The sequence below is a fragment of the Meleagris gallopavo genome, chromosome 3 (genome assembly GCF_000146605.3).
Source record: "Meleagris gallopavo isolate NT-WF06-2002-E0010 breed Aviagen turkey brand Nicholas breeding stock chromosome 3, Turkey_5.1, whole genome shotgun sequence".
Classification (NCBI taxonomy): Eukaryota; Metazoa; Chordata; class Aves; order Galliformes; family Phasianidae; genus Meleagris; species Meleagris gallopavo.
The window spans coordinates 2,384,708-2,390,556 of NC_015013.2; positions in this window are offsets into that span (position 1 = coordinate 2,384,708).

The window sequence follows — 5,849 nt, forward strand, 5'->3', positions numbered from 1 at the left end:
AAAGGAGGAAGGGGAGGGGTGGAGAGGGGAAAGAGGAAAAAGGGGCAATGGGGACTCCTCCTTCCAAGATCCTTGGCTCTGACAGACTACATTCCTTGGAGCTTTGAGATCTCGAGTTCCTCATTTTCCAGTGTCACGCTCACTTCTGGTGGCACGCAGAGCACACGAAAGCCCAGGATTTGGCAGCATTTGAAAGGCATAGTCATCTTTTTGTGAGGAGGATAAGGAACAGTGATAATTTAGACTTGCTTATCCTGGCAGTTTTTGTGGGCCACTAAGAGAAATCCCTGCATTCCAGGAAACAGAGACCAAAAGAGGCAGATAGAGAAACGCCTAACAAAGATGTAAAGATGATTTCAGCTATGGTTGGTACTGATGGGTACAACCAACCACACAAGGCTGAGCACGCTCTCCTGTCTCTATTCCAATTCTAGAAATACCCAGCAGAGCTCCATGTTCTCTTGCTTTCATTTACTTCCACGAGCTATTTTAAAATGCACGTTGTTACAGGCTGGCTCAAGCTCTAGGGCCTAAAGCCACAGCCTGAGAGGCCAGCATAAGCCCAGGGCTTAAAGCCACAGCTTGAAAGGCAGAGAGGCTGGCATCATCCCTGAGGCCTAAAGCCACAGCTGGAAAGACTCGGACCAGCCCTGGGTCCCGAAGCCGCAACCCCAGCCCCAGAGGCGGCTGACGTCAGATCCAGTGTCAACACATCCCATGCAGTGTTAGCTAAGGTGAGGGGAACTGCCCTCCATGCTAGGAAGTGAATGGATTGAGAGGAGATGTGTCTGAGGAACAGCTGCCATCAGAGCTTGTGAGTAAAAATGAAGGATCGGTTCAGTAAAGGGCATCTAGTGGTTGGGCTCTGCTGCAGTCCACCTGATCAGGAGGAAGTTGTTGACGAGGCCTTCTTGCTTCAGCTGCAGGAGGTGTCGTGCTCACAGGCTCTGGTCCTGATGGGGGATTTCAACCACCAGGATATCTGCTGGGAGAGCAGCACGGTGGGTGGCAGACAATCCAGGGGATTCCTGGAGTCTGCCAAGGATAACCTCCTGGTCCAGGTAATAGATGGACTGACCTGGGGTGAAGCCTTACTGGACCTGGTGCTCACCAATGCAGAGGAGAGCGTTACAGAGGTTAAGACTGGAGGCAGCCTGGGCTGTAATGACATGCCTTGGTGGAGTTTGTGATCTTGAAGAATGCAGACCTGGCAAAAAGTGGAGTCAGGACTCTGAACTTCAGGAGAGCAAAGTTCTGGCTGCATGTTTTCCTCTTGTGCTTTAGTGTCACCTTCCTTTGTGCCCACCATTGATCTGCAATGGTAAGTAAGTAAGCAAGGCCTGAGTGGCCAAATGTTGGTCCGTGCGGTCCGTGATGGTGCTGCACGTGGCCTGGAGAGTATTTTGCAACCAGCCCATGGCCAGCCAGTGGATCTCCCTGCCCACTCTGTAGCTGGGGAACTGACAACCTGGATCTTTTCCCATCTCATTACCTGACCCAGCTCTGGTCTCTGATGGAAAAAGAGATCGCAGCGTTTAATGGAAACTTCTCTTATCTGTTTGTGATTCTAGATGACTACACTGGTTCTTTTAATCCAGTGTTCTGGTCAGACACAGCTTTTGTTCCTGAGGTGGAACCCAGAGGTAAATCACTGCCAGGACAGAGCTCTCCCTACGGTTCTCTTTTCCTCCCCTCTCCGTCCCCTTTCAGCTCTCTTCCCCTCGCCATCTCCAGACAGTTCCACACATGGATGTTGTGTATCAGCACGGTGCCACTGCAGGCACCTGGCACCTATGGTTGAGATGCTGCTGTGTGGAAGGGAGAGAAGGGTGCCGTGCAGTGATCCCCCGTTGTTCCCATCTGGAGATGGATATGGCCGTGTTTGACATGAGCTGCTCTGTCCTGTATGTTTACAGATGTGAGTGGAGATGAATGGGATGCAGGATCCCAGCCGGCTCCCCAGACAGAAGCTCTAGCAGATGGCATGGGTATGTCATGGCTTTTTACTTCCTTTGCGAGCTGCCAGCTCACAGCCCTAACATCAGCCAGGCACATCTGCAGGAGTGAGAGCACAGAGCTGTACGTGCGTGCCCTGTCCCTGCACCATCCCCTGCTACCATCTGCTCCTCAGATGGCACTGTGCTGTTACGCAGTGACACAGATTGTGGTGTATGACGGAAAGCTCTCGTGGTTCTTTGCTTGCAGAAATACCTCCAGAGAGAGCCGTGCCAAACCTGCAGCTGCTTCCTGTGCCGGAGCCCCGCTGGTAACCCAGGGGTGGGTAGGGTAGTCTGTCTGGATGGACTTCACAAAACAGAGTGCTCCATTCAGTAGCTGGTTCATCTGAAACGTGTTCTGGTACATTCTGTTCAGGTCCTGTGAGACAGAGAGGGAAGTTGGTAAGACAAAGATATTTGCAGAGGTTTTCTCACATTCTACAGACAGTCATGATGGAGAATGCAGCACCTGGTGGGTATATTTCTGTCTGTTTACCAGAGAGCTTACCAGAGGGCTTGGGAAACCAACATTCTACATATGTGGAAAACATTGATGTCTTCTAAGAAGTAGTGCCCCCTGAAGATAATATCTTCCTGACGAGAGCAGATATTTACAGTCTCACTCTGCTACCTTCTTTCTAAAGAGATTGATGGAGAGCCTGTGGATGAGGCTGTGTTTCAGGAGGGCAGCAGCCGCATGCTGTTCTTCTCCCATGAGGACACAGAAGATGTTCAAGCGCTGGTGATCCAGGTAAAGGCCGTGCACAGAGCTCTGTGGCTGGCGGTTAGAGGTTGCTCCCCTCCCACCAGCTTCCCAAGGACTTAGGAACTTTGTCCTTTGGGAACAAAGCTGCCTGAACCACATTCAGCGGACAGTGAGAAGCTGCAACAATCTTTCTCCCACAGTCCCTGCATCCCAGGGAAGCGTTGTTCCAGAAGGACATGGAAATGAAACAGAACATTTCATGGCAGTGTCAGAGCTCTGATGAGATTGCCAGGTAGGCACAAGACGCAGCAGTGACCACCATTGTTCCTTCAGGTGCGGGTGCTGAAGAACATGCAGCTCATGAAGAACATGCTGAAGTGCATGGTGTCTCTGTGGAAGATGTCTCCATGTTCTCCTTCAAAGGCACTCTTGCTTTGGTTGTGGCTGTGCTCCTTGTAAGGATTCTGTACTTCATTTGTATCCAGCAGCAGAGGCAGAAACACCAGTGAGTTGCTCCACCACCTCCATCCCACTATGCTCTTCATTCCAGCACTGCTCTGTGTGATGCTGGGAGGAAGGAGAGCAGGGGGCTCTCCCGTGTCCTCAGCAGTTCCTCTCTCTGCAGGCACCTCATGGAATCTGCCAAAGCCCAGCGTGCTGCCCGCAGGGCGTCTGGACAGCAAGCTGGCCCCATACAAAGCAGAGAACAGATGGGTCGGCCCCAGCGGCCTCCACATGTGTCAAGACATCCAGCCTAGGTGCTGCAGAGCCCCAGCACATCACCCCTCCTCAGACCAGAGAGCACCCCAGCTCTGCTGTCCCCAGTGCAGCCCCTGTGGCCCCCCAGCTCGGCCTACATCCCCCCAGCCATGCAGAAGAGATTGAGTCACCCCAAGCCCTGCTGGGCAGTGCGACCGTCCCTGCTCCCATCCTCCAGTGGATGGCAGCCGTCCTCCTGGGGTAGGGTGCGGGGACCGCATCCCACACCTGGACAGCCACTGCTGCCACCAGCTGTGGCTTTCCAGATTGCTCTTGCAATAATGAATAAAAGAGCTATATCTTAACTCTGCTGGCTGTGTCACATTCTGCTTAATTTTCCCAGAATACATTTACATTGGCTTCTATTCAGAGTAAGAAGTTTTCACGCTACACCTGAGCAGTGCACAAGTCATAGCAACCTTGTAGGTATTTGAGATCATGCAGCAAATCATCCCAGAAGATGTGTTAAGGCCGCTGAGAGATGAAGAAGTGATCCGGGACAGCCAGCATGGCTACACCAAGGGCAGACCGTGCCTGATCCATATGATACCTTCTGTGATGCAGTGTTGGCAATGATGGACAACAGGAGGGCAATTGATGTCATCTCCCTGGACTTGTGCAAGGCCCTTGCTCCTTCTCTCTAATTTGCAGTGCTTAACCACCCTCTCTTTATAGACGTTTTTCCTGATATCCAACCTAAATTCTCCTGGCTCAACTTGGGCCCATTTCCCCTCGTCCTGTCACCAGTGAGAAGAGACCAGCCCGCAGGACCCGACGCTTGGCCCTATTGAAACTCATACAGTTTTCTTCAGCCCATTGACCAATCTGTCCAGGTCCCTCTGGAGTGCCTTTTTCCCCTCAGAAATCAACACTCTCTCCCAACTTGGTATCATCTGCAAACTTACTGAGGATGAACTCAATCCCCTCATCAAGATTATTGATAAAGATGTTAAATAGGAGGGACCCCAGCACTGAGCCGTGGAGGACACCACTCATGACTGGCCGCCAGCTGGGTTTAACTCCTTTGACCACAACTCTTTGGGCCCGGTCATCCAGCCAGTGTTTCACCCAATGGAGAGTAAGCCCATCCAAACCATGGGCAGCCAGCTTCTCCATGAGGATGTTGTGGGGGACAGTGTCAAAGGCCCCACCTTCATCCACTAAGCGGATCACCTTGTCATAGAATGACATCATATTTGTCAAGCGGGATTTATCATTCATATGATCTCAGGAGGCTTTAACCCAACTGCTGAAAGGATATAGAAAGGATATATGAATATGTCATCCCTGTGTCACGGCAATCATAAGCCCTGTGCATGATCTACATTTCTTACACACTCCATCCTTCTCACAGCCATACACAGGCTCTGGGGAGCGGACGTTTCCGTTGTTGGGGGTCCTGCTGCCACCTCGAGGTATTGAGACGAACTGCCACCTTCTGTGTGAAACATGAGGGAAAAATACAATTCTGAACCACCAGCACCTCGAAGTCCCTTCAAGAGACTCCAACTACTGCCCTGAGCCCTCCAGTTCCCCCTGCTGTCCCTTAAAAACCTCAGGAGTGCTAGCAGCACCTCATGCCTTAGGATGCCCGGTGGATTTCACAAGGATGCACTCATCTGCTGCACTGTGATAATCGGCAAAAATATCCAGCGGCGCTGACCCATGCTGGGGGCTCAGTGGTGACATACAGGGAAACCTGCCGTGCTGCAGCATGAGCCTCTGGTTCTGCTGCTGGGCACCGCTGGGCGCAGCCTGGCTCCATCCTCTCTGCACCTCCCTGCATGGACTGATGGCCGTGCATCCCCTCGAGCCTCCTCTTCTGCAGGATGAGCCGCCTTAGCTCTCCCAGAATCCCACCCCAGTCATTTCCCACGCAGTGCGGAGGAGGGGAGGGGATTTGGGGGAAGGAACGGGGCAGGTAGTTGCAGTCCTATGACACGGCCATTTGTGCTGCCCCGTCCTTACCCAGAGGTGGACACGGGGATTGGGTGGGGGTCTTTGGAGCTGCAGATATGACTGCACACAGAAGTGCTGAAAAACGAACGCTAAACATTTAATCATGTAACACACAGAGCAACAGAGAAATGACCGTATTCCCAACCAGCTCCCACCCGAACGATCATCCCCCTTCACGGCTTCTCTCCTCGGGACCAACACGAAGCGGCTCCGTGTTGGCTTCACGCAGCTCCGGGACTCCGCACGGGGACAGACAGACAGATGGAAAACGACACTTGGGGACTGCAGCTGCTGGGCAGCAGCTCAGCACAGCGCTCCGATGATTCGAGCCGGGAAAGAGCCGAAGGCTCTTACTGACTCCGTGCCGGGCTCGAACACGTCTCGATCCGTGCAATCGCTCCCTCTCTTTCGGGGCTGCCCGGCTTAGC